The sequence below is a fragment of the Chinchilla lanigera genome, unplaced genomic scaffold, assembly GCF_000276665.1.
Source record: "Chinchilla lanigera isolate Chin_1 unplaced genomic scaffold, ChiLan1.0 scaffold00021, whole genome shotgun sequence".
In the NCBI taxonomy this organism is placed as follows: Eukaryota; Metazoa; Chordata; class Mammalia; order Rodentia; family Chinchillidae; genus Chinchilla; species Chinchilla lanigera.
In genome coordinates, this window is record NW_004955422.1 from 4,532,980 (window position 1) to 4,546,961 (window position 13,982).

General features: G+C 36.5%; 1 long non-coding RNA gene across 1 annotated transcript in view; it reads left to right on the forward strand.

Annotated features, from left to right (window-relative positions):
* The first annotated feature begins 1,432 nt into the window (after nucleotides 1-1,432).
* The window catches only part of LOC102028547, a 124,956-nt gene continuing 112,406 nt past the window's right edge, over nucleotides 1,433-13,982 (forward strand). Inside the window, exons 1-3 of the long non-coding RNA XR_260853.2 lie at nucleotides 1,433-1,519; nucleotides 2,329-2,426; nucleotides 2,917-3,049. This is a non-coding gene — a long non-coding RNA (uncharacterized LOC102028547). The remainder of the gene's footprint in view (nucleotides 1,520-2,328; nucleotides 2,427-2,916; nucleotides 3,050-13,982) is intronic.

Below are 13,982 nucleotides of genomic sequence, written 5' to 3' on the forward strand. Positions count from 1 at the left end.
AGTTGCCATGGCCTTTCTAAAGGCTGCCTCAACTAGAAACAACCCAGTTGAGCATTTCTCAAACACAGCAAAAAGGGGGACAAAAAGCCCATCAACTACTTGTTTCCCAGAAACATGATAAAAAAGCACCTGATATGTAGGAAAATCCAGTCTCATAGATGACCATACCATCTGGTTATGAATTGTAAGGACTATGGACCTGTACCTTTGTCCTTCATGAAAAGAAAGCCATCCAAGTTGTCAAAACAGCCCACAAGGCCATCTGAGAGGGTCTCAGATTCAGCCCAAGCCAGAAAAGCTTTATCCTGTTCTGCCCAAAGACCCTGAGTCTGACCTGCCTCCTCCTCTTGTTCATCAACCCCAAGCTGCTCAACCAGCTGCCACACCACCACCACCAGTTCTGTCTCCTGCACCACAGCCTCCTGGTCTCCCAGATTGGTTCACTCAGACTCAATTGCCATGAGTGGTTCAGAACTCTTCCACCTTGGCTCGGCACCTATGTATCCACTTGCCAACATGGGACAACTGTCAGTAACTTCTTTGGACTCTTCCTCTTGATTTTTGTGTCTTTTCAGGCTGCTTATCCCAGTTCTTGTTTCACTGTCTCCCTGCTAGCTCTAGTGTTTGTTAATTGACCTGGATTCTAGTTACTCTAGTCCTTGCGTCTTGGCCCTCTGCTAGCTGATTTTTTTTTTTTTTTTTTTTTTTGGCTTAAACTGCCTGGACAGTTGCCCCAAGAAAATAAAACAATCAAACACTTGACCAAGATTTGATGAGCATCCAAGGCACACTGGACACTCTCCTAGATCAGATTAACTCCCTCAGTACCTTGCCAGAGTACTGTTACAGAACAGACAGGCCTAAATTCTAGTTGGGCCTTGTCTCAGAAAATCACATATAATATGCCCAGCAAATATGCCTAGTCTGAAAAGACCCAAAATTTTAGGAAACTAAAAGAGGGGGTAAATGTAGCAGAAAATGCTGTCCCCCAGTGTACTTCAGTTAGTTAGTTGCCTAGGTAATAGTTCCTGTTCCAGATCTGATTGCTTCTGTCTCTTAGAAACCGTTGGTCACTGTGATGCACAGCTGGTCACTATGATGCACGCTGTATAAACCAATCCCCAAGTGACACTGTACTTCCTGCTTGCTTATCTAATATAAGCTCTAGATCACCAGAGATCAGGGTCTGATATTTTGGGAATGATCCTGATCAGTGCGTGTCAATGTAAATAAGTCTACCTCCTAATCCTGGGAATCCTTTTAGTGTTTGTGCTTGCTGTTGCATCTGGACAAGGCCCACTATGCAGGACCCCTGTAGTGAACCTCCAGTTTCCTGCAAGGTATTGTGGTGCACATGTGAGAGAAAAAGCAACAAACAAGCAACAGACAGCAGGGATCTAGGATGTTCAGTTTTTCAACCAAAGGCCATGAAGGAGGCAGCCGGAACCTTGGTATTAATTGATTGAGGAAAATGTTGAGGGGATTATTGGATGACTCACAGGGAGGTGGTGATCTTAAGGTAATGAGAATCTTGCCCTGCAGTGCCTTTAGTCTTAGTAGTCTTAGTCTTAGTCTTAGTAGGTGGGAGAGGGTGGCCCACTTCTAATGGGATAATGGAAGATCTCGAAAAGGATGATACCAATAATCCCAAACCTCTGTCCATCCCTTAGGGAGTATATAAAATTAGCCATTGTGAATGTGTGGTCCCCAACAGCCCATTCACATCATGAAAAGTAATCTGCCTTATTTAAATCTACTGATTCAAATGTAAATTTCATATAAAAAAGTATCATCACAGCAACATCCAGATTGGTTGGGTACCATAGGTTAGCCATGTTAGCACATTGTACAGGTGTCACACCATGTTGTATCACATTACATAAAGACCCACAAGTAATTTAAGTAGCCCAAATTTGTGGCCTTCTCTGTTTAATGAGGATAGCAGTGGTATCCTTGGTTCATCTGAGGCTTACATAAGCTATTGCAAACACTTTTCATAATGCTGGCACATGGCTAGCGCTTAGCAGACTTGAGTGAGTAGCATTACCGTGAGCATAAAAGCTTCTCTCAAATTTGTCTTGTTAAAATCTTTTAAGAAATATGAAGGACTTTATGTATTGCTTTAAAAATGCCCTCTTTCTATTTTGAGCAGACATTGAAAATAGCCATTTATTAAATCAGAAGTAGGCAGAGCCCAGCAAGGTCAAGGGTGGAGTGATTGGATCTAGGTCAAACCACAAGTCAAGCAGAAATAGTTCAGGGTTTTCAGCCTCTGTCAAGCACTTCCCATTAGACTGTCATCATTTATCATGTTCCATTTACTTACAGATGGAGCTGTTTCCCTAGGGTATTTTCCAAGAAATTCACATGTAAATCCAGGCAGTGAAGCGGGGCTTCTTTCAGTAAGATCTGAAATGTCAAAACAGGTAAAATGTTCAGAAGGTGAAACATTCTCAAAGTTGAGAGCCACATCAGTCTCTCTGCTTCAGTTTGGGGGACACAAGTTGATCATCATGATGAGGAAGAATGTTGGGGAGGTTTAGAGTGTGGAGCTTGGAGCCAGGGTATTTAGGTGCAAATCCTGATTATGCAACTTTTTATCTGTATAATCTTAGGCAAGTCAGCTCACACTTCATGACTGAATGTCCTCAACTATAAAAATGGGGATACTGTAATCTTATAGTACCTATGATTCATACTGCTATAATTTACACATTGAGTATTTCTTAAAGACTCTTGTGTTGAAGGCTAAATTCTGAGGGTGCTAATGAGAGGTGGTGAAGCCCTTGGGGGAGGGGTAGAGTGGGAAGTCTTTAGTCACTGGGGTCTGATCATAAAGAGATTATGAGACTCCGGCCCCCTCCTCACTTCTCCCTCTTTATTTATTTATTTATTTATTGCTTTCTGTCCATGAAGGAGCAGCTGTTCTCCATCACATGCTTCTGCCACAATGTGCTGCCTCAGCATAAGTTCAAAGCCAATGGAGCCAAGTGATTACAAGTTCAAAGCCAGTGGAGCCAACTGATTAAGGACTGGAACCTACAAAACTGTGAGCTAAAAGAAATTTTTTCTCTTTCTAACTTGATTACCTCAAGTGTTTTGTTACAGTAGTGGAAAGCTGACTAACACAGTACTTTGGTGATATTGAAGCTGTTCATGGAATTCGGAAAGTGTTGAAAAGAGCTGGGCTATCTTTTCTATCATCTTTTTCATACCACCACCACTGTATCTTCTTAATATGATGTCTATCAAACCTGATTTTTCTCTCAGAATTTAGAACCTAAAACCAAATTGTTATTAACATGACTCTCTAGATTGTAAAGAGCAAATATCCAACCAAATCTAAGACTAGTCTAAGAAAAAGGAAAATTCTTTTTTTTTTTTTTTGGTTTTTCTCCGGTACCGGGAACCGAACTCACGACCTTGCGCTTGCCAGGCAGGCACTTTTGCCGCTGAGCTAAATCCCCAGCCCCGAAAAAGGAAAATTCTTAAGACTGGAAGATCAAAGATCTAAATTCTTTCCAAATTCTATTTTCCTCCTTCATCTATATTCTTCTCTATTTCAAGCTTTATTTTCTTAAGTGGGTTTATTCCTGAAATAGAGTGCACGTTCTCTGGCACCTCTTTTCTCATGTGATATTGTAGATCAAAATGGAGAGAAAAGCAATTTTCACTGTCCTTTCCATGCTAGCTTCATTTTGAAAAATTCTAGGCCATGAAATCACTCAGACTGTCTAGGTTTCATGTCTTCCCACAGAATGGGAGGGAGGGCTGGCCAAACATGCTCATGTACTAGTTTGTATGAGGGAGATTAAATGCCATTTACATGAAAGAATGTTACATGTTAAAAATTAAGAAAAAGGCTTTAGAAGTCAAGTCTCCTCAGTGCTGCCCAAAACTCAAATTTGGTGGAGTAATTCAGCTTGGCCATATATCTGTCTTGAATAGTGACATAAGTCTTACCTTATTTTCTGTTCCACCTTACTTACATGCTCATTATGTCCATGTAAGGATGCATAATGACTCTAGTGGAATAAATTGATAGGCCTACAGAATTTTGGATGTAAGTCTGTGTATGTATAATTTAAGAAGACCTAATTGACTTCTTGATTTACACTCTTGTTGGGAGTTGAGAGAGGGTTGGGGGAAAATAAGGTCTCTCATCTCTCACTATTCAAACTATGAGAATCATTACAGTAAACTCTCCTAATATAATGATTTTAATGCAAATCACCTGGGAAAAATACAAGTGAGCTTTAATGAAAAAGTGTAAACTATCGAGTTTATGCTAAGAAATGCTATTTTGAAGCTGATGTATATAATTAAAAAAATTAATACCAAGTATAGTATTTCCAGGTAGACCTTTTGATTAAAACACTTATTTTCTTTAGTAGGTTAAGCATTCCCTCTGAGATCTTGTTTAAAGTTGAAATTTGCAGAGCAAAAGAATTTTGAAGAAACTAATGCTGAGTGAAGCCAGGAGACCAGACTGGAAGTTGAGACTTTATTGTTTTTGAACGTGAACGATAAAAGGGGTTTTGGGAAGTCATAATTCAGTACTTAAAGTTGCACTGAATCCATGCATGTTCTGCATGGTAATCTAACCTTATTTGTGTCAGGTGACTTCAAATCTCATTTTTAAAATCAGTTTTTCCAGAGAATAAAGCTCAAGACTGATACAGCAGTAGGAGAACAATTTTACCTTGCTGGTGGGATTTGAGAGTGATCGTTGATGTAAATTCTTTTTTGAAATGATATTCCAGCAGCATTGTTTTCTGAACTGTATGAACTGCTTCTTTCAGAGTTAGGTGGAATTTCTAATTCTTAAGAAATTCTAAGGTTTCTTGGCATAAACTCTCTGCTCTGGGGCCTTCCATGGGTCAGTTTAAGTTTTTGATTCATTTTTGAATTTTACAAGAGAGTAACCCCATTCTAATTTAATTTTCATCTCCCACAATTCTGCATCTACTCCTGTTATCTTTGCCTCATTGGCCATTTGATTAAAAATTCATGTTATTGTCATTTTAGCAGTGATTAATTAGAACTTGAAACTGTCTTTTTTCACTTAACCATATAACTTGAAGAAACTTTCATAGACTTTAATACTAGATACTACAGTTTTTCGTAGCTACACAGAATTTTATAGTTGAAACAAACTATAATTCAAACTGTCACTATATTTTATAGATATACTTTATACTCTCATTTTTCACAACTATGAAAAATAATATGATGAGTATTCTAACGATTATCCTTTTGTGCTTCTGCATGTGTCCTTGGGACTTAGTGTGACACTTGAAAGATCTTTGGTCCATGCATAGGAGAAAATATTTTCATGTGTTCTTGGATCTTCTAGGGATAGTCAGTCATTATCTTCTCTTAGTCAAAGACTGGAGGGAGATTGAGAATCTTATCTCTATACAACCATCATGAATCATTTTAGAACCATTAGCTTATATTTGTCATAAATGCATTTTTGGCATGAAGATTCACAAATTTTGAGAAAATCATGTTGGAGAAGTCTAGAAAAGTAACCCCAAAATATCTTATGTGAAATGCTGATGTATTTAAAAGTTGGAAAGCTTAGTTCATGAGGTGATGTTAATAAAAACTATAGGATGGAGGAACTTTAAGGATCAAACTTATTGGCATTAATCAAAAAAATATGCATCCATAAGGTCATCCAAAATTAACCTGTAATTTTCACTTTTATTGGACATTTCATTGCATGACAGGCACTGTTCTAGGGTGAGTATTTTAAAAATTGCATAAAATAGGCCTAGTCAGCGCTTTCGTGGAAGGTACCATGTAATCAGGGAGATATGGGCAAGTAGAATTCTGGTAGATATGTAAGGATTTGTTTCTCATTAGTAAGATTCGAGGGGTTCAGATTGAGCATCTCTATTTTAAAAACCCCAAATCTAAAATATTCCAAAAGCTGAACATTTTGAATTTTAACACAATGCCAAGGTAGAAAAACTCCTTCATCCACAAAATTATTAAAAGTATTCCACAAAATTATCTTTAGGCTACATGTACAAAATGTACATGAAACATAAATGAATTTCATGTTTAGAATTGGTTTCCACTCTCATCAGATATATGGAAATCTTTCAAAAATCCTAAATCATCCATATTTTGAAATACTTCTGGCCTCAAGTATTTCAGAGGAAGGGTATTCAATTTACGCTATATTATCATGATGTAATAGTCGTTTGTCGAATGTTACTGTGAGCCAGAGACCATGGTAGGTGCTTCAAATCTTGTATAATCCTTTGAAGAAAACATTTTTAAAAAGTGACGAGCCAGGTACTATTATAAGTTATTCTTTTAGAAGGGAAAACAGCCTACAGAATTTAATAACAATTTTTTGATACCCATAATTAGCTGGGGGCTTGGACACGTGTACTCTAGTTGACTCTGAGATAGGCCTGAAGTATTTTACCCATCCCAGGGTGTAAGAAATCAACCAAAAATCATACAAATGTGTGAAATCCACTGGAAGGGACAGTTCTACTTTGCAGTTTACACAAATTTCTTATGCAAGCATCTGAAGTTACTACTTGATTGCAGTGAAATATTATGGTATAGATATATCCTTTCAAATGAGAGGAAAAAAAGCTTTTAACTAAATTTATAAACTTTTAGTGTACGTTTTTAGTCCTTGGAACAATGTTAAAAGCCAGGAAATATTTTGTCTGTTTTACAAATAAAGATGCTGAGGTGCAGGGGGAAAATGAGAAAAGCTGTTCTTTTCTTCTCTTTTTCCTAGTTTCGCGTAGTGGATAAGTAGCTTTTGGTCCCAGGTATGTTTGGCTATGAAATTATACTTCTAACCTACTGGATTAACAGTGAAAGCCTAAATATTCAAAGATCTTAAAAATCATAGAAAAATATGTAGGAGACTAAGTATCCTACCTGATAGAGTTACTATTCTTTATTTTGTCAGATAAGTGCAAATAGATGTGTTTCATCTCTTCATTATGCCTCTAGAAGCTTTTAAAATGTAGTCTCACTTGTCATAGTCATCAAGAAATGGCAAAAAATAGGATTTATCTCATTTTACTCTTAAGTACACAGTAGGCACAAATTGAGAGTATTTGTCAATGGGTCATTGTGATTTGAAAGTAGAGAAGATACTTTGAAAGGAGTTCTATTGTGGTCCTTAGAAATTTCATTAATTCTTTGGATAGTGAAATTAGTGTGCCTATTAAATATCCCATTAGCAGCAAGTTGGATGTGCTGTAAAGCCTTAGGAACAGGATTGAAATTGAAAATAACCTTAACAATTTGAAGATGTGGGAAGATAGAAAAAGGGTGAAATTCAATGGCTAGCAAAATTAATAGTGGGAGGAAATATCAATATACTCCATTCTTTTATTAAATCTATCAAATGGAAGAATATCAGGGCTGCTGGCCTGTGGTGCTATTGTTGTTGCTGATTACTATTATTAAAAGCCACGTCCTGAGTTTTCTAGGTGATAACAGTAGAAGTCAGTGGAGGAATAACTGACTTTTATGCTTGTGTGAAAGATTAGGTGATTTAAACATTGGTATAGACTTACCTTGAATGGTGACTTGTGACTGAGTCTTGTTTAACCTAGTCCCTCTAGCTGTGATATTTAAGTTAAAGTCTTTATGTCCTCCACCCCAGAGACAGCCATATCTCTAAAAATGTAATAGTGGGAGAATCCACCTGAAGATTGAACTTTCTGGGAAACAAGAGTTTGAGGGTCCAAGTCCTGAGGATTCCACTTTTATGTTGTTGGGTGGTACACAATCTTAAGTGTGTGATAATAAAACAACAAATGATAATTACTACAGCACAAAGATATAGCAATGATGTGTACTAAGACATTTCCAGCAGATTCAATAACAATCTAGATTCCTGAGCTCTATCTATCCATTTCTATCCATTGAGATCTTGTAGAAAGCACACTCACCTTTCCATCTCTGTCTGACTCTTCTCCTGTTTGTCTCTCCTTTCACTATTCACTGGCTTAAAAACTCTAGACAGGTTTCTAATCTGCAAGGATAAGCTCCCCTGCCCTCATTTGTATCTAAAATAAGGCTACTTTCTTGGATACCTACATATTTCAGAATTGTGAATTGGAAGTACAAAGGCTCATTCCTATATAAAATTAGAGTGACGTATTAATGTAGCATGAAATGGGATTGTCTTGTTCAACTCCTGCCTTTTCAACTCTTGATATATTTTGCCATCTTTCATTTGAGATTGTGCGTGTTTTTCTCTGTAACTCATTTTCTTGGGGGGCATTTCATGTTTGAAGACTAATAGGCACTTCTAGCAGCCTGTCTGTGTGTTCCAAACACAGATGCCTTTGGGAAATTGCTCATGGTAAGAGAGGTCGTTATACTTAAAGGCTTTAAAATAGCACAGTATGACCAGTTGAATAGAAACTTTAACCTCCTCAAAGTGTCAAATTTTCCTACAGGGCGTGAACTGAAAGTCCTTTGACAACTGCCTGGTCTTCTGATATCCAAAAAGTACATCCCTTGAATTTCAGAAGTTCAAAACACCCATGTTTGTGTTTGGGAAAAGAGAGAGCCCTATTAGCAGAGTGAAGAAAACAGATAGGATTTTTTGTGTTTGAAAGCATGAATGGTGTAGCGGTGAGATCAGAGCTGTGGCTGCAGAAAATTTGCAAGATTACTTCACCATATGATCTTCTACATTCATCAAATACCATCAGATTTTATCCTTTCTCCCTCCTTTTTTGTTCTGTTTCTCATATATAATATACATGTGTTAGATGGTGTTCCATTACTATAACAAACACCAGAGATAATCAGCTTCTAAAGAAAATAGATGCATTTTGACTCACAGTTTTGAAGGTTTTAGCCAATGGTTGATTGGCTCTATTGTTTTGTGCTGAGGCAGCACATCATGGGGGCAGTGTGCATGGCAAAACCACTTTCCTGATGGCCACGGCATGAAAAGAGGGCATGGAAGTGACTAGGGTCCCACCACACCCTTCAAGGGTACGCATCCAATGACCTAAGACCTCCCACTAAGTCCTGCCTTCTACAGGCTCCACAGAGTGAGGCCCTAACCTTTAACACACAGGGACACTCAAAATCCCAACTCTAGCAGTACACATACACTACATTCATTTAATTGTGTGTGCTGAACTATTTGAGGATAACCTGCAGGCATCCTCATGTAAATGCCTCAGCAACTATACCCTGGGGACAGAGCCATTTTCCTATGTAACCACAATATAACAATCACAATCAGAAATTCACCAGGATTAAGCCTATTTCTAATACCTGGCCAATGTTAAAATTTCTTCAGTTGTCTCAATATTGTCTTTTATTTTCTATACTTTTTTGCTGATCCAGGATTTAATCAAGGATTATGCATTGTCTTTACTTTTTATGCCTCCTTAATTACTGGAGTTCCCTAATATTTTATTATCTTTTATGATTATGATCTGTTTTGAAGAGCCAAGGCTGGTTGTTGGCAGACTGTCATCTGACTGGAATATGTCTAATTGTTTCTTTGTGAGTTAATTGTGGTTAAATGGTGATGACTGAAGTACTCCATGGGTGACATAATCTCTCCTGTACATGACATCAGAAGGTTCACAAGACCCCTTTGTTCAGTCACTGGTCATATTAATTACATTAATGAACACTTGATTAAAGTGGTATCTGTGGTTTCTCAGTTTAAAATTTACTTTATTCTAGGAGTTCAAGTTTTGAAGTCTAAGAAACCTTATTTTGCGTCTTAGTTGTCCTACTCAGTCATAGAGAATTTGTCAAACCATTTCCTAAGTTCTTTTAGTTCTTTGTCTATGAGATGGGGCTAATATCTTACCCATGGAGGCCAATCATAAGGATGAGGGACTAGGCATAAGTATGAACTCTGACAATGGCACCATTTGATCATCTTTTTTAGGGCAAGTTGAGTTTTGGAATCATGTGTAAGCTTTGGAATCATGCAGATTTAAGTTCAAAGTTTGGCTCCAGTCTTTCTAGGTATCAAAAAACATGGTAATTAGGTTTTCTAAAGTATTTTAGTTAATAATCATGATGCTAATTATTTCAATAAACATTTTTAAAATGCTTAAGTTTATATTTCCTCAATTTTTTTACTGTAGGAAAATACACATAACATAAAATTTACCATTTTGACCATTTTTAAATGTACATTTCAATGTCATTCACCTTGTTTCACCTTGTGAAATCATCACCACTATCCATCTCCAAATGTCTTTTCATCTAGAGAAATTGAAAGTCAATATCTATTAAATAATATCTCTTAATTCTCTCCTCTGCCCAGCCTCATGCAAACCCTCATTCTACTTCCTGTCTCTATGATTTTTGCCTGCCTTAAGTATCACATGCAGTGGAATCATATGCTATTTGTCTTTTTGTGCCTGTATTATTTCACTTAGCATAATGTTCTCAAGTTTCATCTATGTGGTAACATACGCCATTTCTCCTTAAGGATGAATAATCTACATATATAATGGACATATAAATGCATTTATAAATATGTATACATTACACCACTGTAGTAACTTGGTTCATGAACATAAACTGTTTCACAATTTTGGAAAAGATGGCCACGTTCACCTTCATAGGGAAAAGTCCTGCTCATTACCTGATGCAGTGCTGGCAAACAAAAAATTTTCACAAACAAAACCAAACTGATCGAAACAGAAACATTTATGACCTGAGGTACCACTGTACACACACATACACATACTTTCAATTTTTATTTTTATTAGTATATAGTTACAGTATATAATGATTACATTCTTGTGGGGAATTGGTACATGTACATAACAAATTTTAATTATTTTCTCATCCCCTGCCCCACACTTCTTCTATTTCTTGATCCCTCACCCATTTGCAAAAGATCTATTTCCCTATTTTTACATCATTTATATTGTTGCCTGTTTATACTGTTCTTTATTTATATTTTAAGTATCTCACATCAGAGAAACCAAGAAACATTTAAGTTTCTATAACCGATTTATTTCCCTTAACACTACGGTCTCAAGGTGCATCCATTTATCTACAAATGGCTCAGGTTTCTTCTTTACAGCACATTAGTGCTCCTGTATTAATACCATGCTTTCATTATCCATTCATCCGTTGATGGATATATAGGCCACTTCCAAGGCTTAGCTATTATGATTGTGCTCTCTAAACATGGCCATGTATGTATCACTCTAATGTAATATGTAATATATGCATATGTATTTTGTAGTTTTATTTAAAACTTTTGTGTACATATTCATCCATCAATGACACTTGGGTTGCTTGCATGTTTTAGCTATAAATAATGCTGCTAGGAACATAAGTATGCAGTTAGCTAGGTTTTTGAAGCCTTGATTTCCCAAATGTTACCAGAGAGTTCATAATGTCTATTTCAGAAGTCAATGAATTTTCTGTGAAGGACCAGCAAGTGAACATGTTCAGCTTTTCAGGCCTTATGGTCTGTGTTGTGACTACTTGAGTCTGCTATTGTAGTATGAAAGCAGGCATAGAGAATGTGTAAATGATTTGGCACAATTGTATCCCAATTAAACCTTACTAATGTGTACTACAATTTGAATTTCATATTATTCTCATGTGTCACAAAATATTTTTCTTTTAATTTTTTCTTCCAACTATTTAAAAATGTAAAAACCCCGTTTAGCTCAGGTACTATACAGGAACAGGCTAGATTTAATTCACAAGTCATAATTCACCAGTTCTTTATTTATTTTATTGAGTGAGAATGAGATATTATAGAATCTTTTTATTGTCTGGAACTGACACCTGATCAATTGTAACAATTATTTGGCAGAATTTTTATTTTTAATTTGGCTTAAAAGTTATGAATTTTTTTGAAAATTAAAATGTGTAATATTTTAATTTTATTATAAAATACAAAAATGATCACCAGTTTCTTGCATCTTCTTCTATCAAGAAGTTGAGGGGGCTGGGGATTTAGCTCAGCGGCAAAAGCGCCTGCCTGGCAAGCGCAAGGTCGTGAGTTCGGTTCCCGGTACCGGAGAAAAACCAAAAAAAAAAAAAAAAGAAGTTGAATCTATTTTTCCCCTTCCTTTGAATTTGGGCTGTTCTAATGACTTTCTTTGAACAAGAACATGTGGAAGAATGAATGTTGTGCTGTTAGCGGCCACTTGTCTGGGAGGTCTTGCAGTGCCTGCTGTTGTGAGGAACAGCTTCCTGAAATCCTGTGTACAAGCACTGGTTACCCTGATGAATAATGAGACCGTGTGTGAGAGGGTCTGAGATGTCCCAGTCATCCAAGCACTTCCAGAGGTGGGGCTTCGATGTTTGTCACAGCCCAACTGACATGATACAAAACAGAGACCAAATTGCTAACCAACAGAAGCATAAGACCTTAAAGAACTATTGTTTTAAAATTATTGGCTTTGGTGCTGGTTTGTTATGCAGAAATAGCTGATTAATACGAGATGCTAGACTGTATAGAAGATAAAATTTCTCCAGAGCATGAAAGTTCTTGTGGAGGATAAAGTAAGCCACATAAATAAACTTTGTCAGAAGGGTTTATAAACTGTAAGAGCTAATTGTGTGGACAACTAGTAAGAAGACTAAGATAAGTAGCTTTAAACTGGCGCTAATGTTGGTCACATATTTCTTTTTATTTTTTCTAATTTTTTTGTTTGTTTTGAGATGTGGTCTCACTTATGAGACATAGCCCAGGCTGGCCTCAAACTCATGGCAATCCTCCTGTCCCAGCCACTCAGGTGCTGAGATTATAGGCATATACCACCACACATGGCCCATGTTGGCTTCTTGTTTAGCTGTAGTAAGGCCAACTCCACATAAACATTTTGTTCTCAAACTTGCCTAATGCTCTCTTGTTTAATCACGTGAAATTTCAGGGTTTTTATTCCTCCATATTTTAATTATTTACTATATACTATTTCAATTCATCAAAATCAACTCCCTTATTTTATCTGTAACACTTTTGTTATAAAACCATGACGAAACTTTCTGTCATCTTTCAAGATCAAATACAGGGTGAGACTACAGAAATGGGTATTATGATTCCCATCATCCATCCATGAAGTGAATAATTATTATGTTTTACATTTTATTTTTTTATTTTAAAAATAAAAGGGGGAAAACATTAACAGACAGATAATTTTTTACAAAATAGCAAAAGAACAGTACAGACAATACAGAGTTACAAACAAAGTGGTAGGAAATTAACAGTGCTTGTTGTATTACATATCGATATCCTTAAAGTGGTTTCTCATGAAAACAGATAGATACATGCAATATTGATCAATCAAGGACCATTGACAGTTTCTTTCAGCAAAGAAATAGAAGACAGTAGAACAACTATACTAACTATCATGTATGTATATACATACAAAATTTTCCTTCTTTCCCTTCTCTTTTCCCACTTCCCAGTTGCCTTTTACCAGATTGAGGTAAAGTCCATCTATTCCAATTTTCTGTAAGGATTGTATAAAGAATAAGTGTTGGACTTTGTCAAAAGTTTTTTATGCACCTATTGATATGCTCATGTGATTCTTGTCTTTGGCTCTGTTGATAGGATGCATTACAGTTATTGATTTGTGTATATTGAACCATCCTTACATTACTGGGATGAATTCCACTTGGGCATGGTGTGTAATCTTCTTGATGATGTGCTTTATTCTGTTTGCTGGTATTTTATTGAGAATTTTTTGCATCTATATTCATTAGGGAAATTGGCCTGTAGTTGTCTTTTTTGGTTGGGTCTTTCTCTGGTTTTTGTATCAGGGTAATACTTGCCTCTAGGAATGAGTTGGGAAGAACTGCTTCTCGTTCTATTTCATTAAACAGTTTGAGAATAATTGGCATTAAATCTCTAAATTTATTGTAGTGGTCAGCTGTTAATCCATCAGGACCTGGGTTTCCTTTGTTGGTAAGCTTTTTATTACATTTTCAATTTTGATGTGTGATATTGGGTTATTCAGGATTTT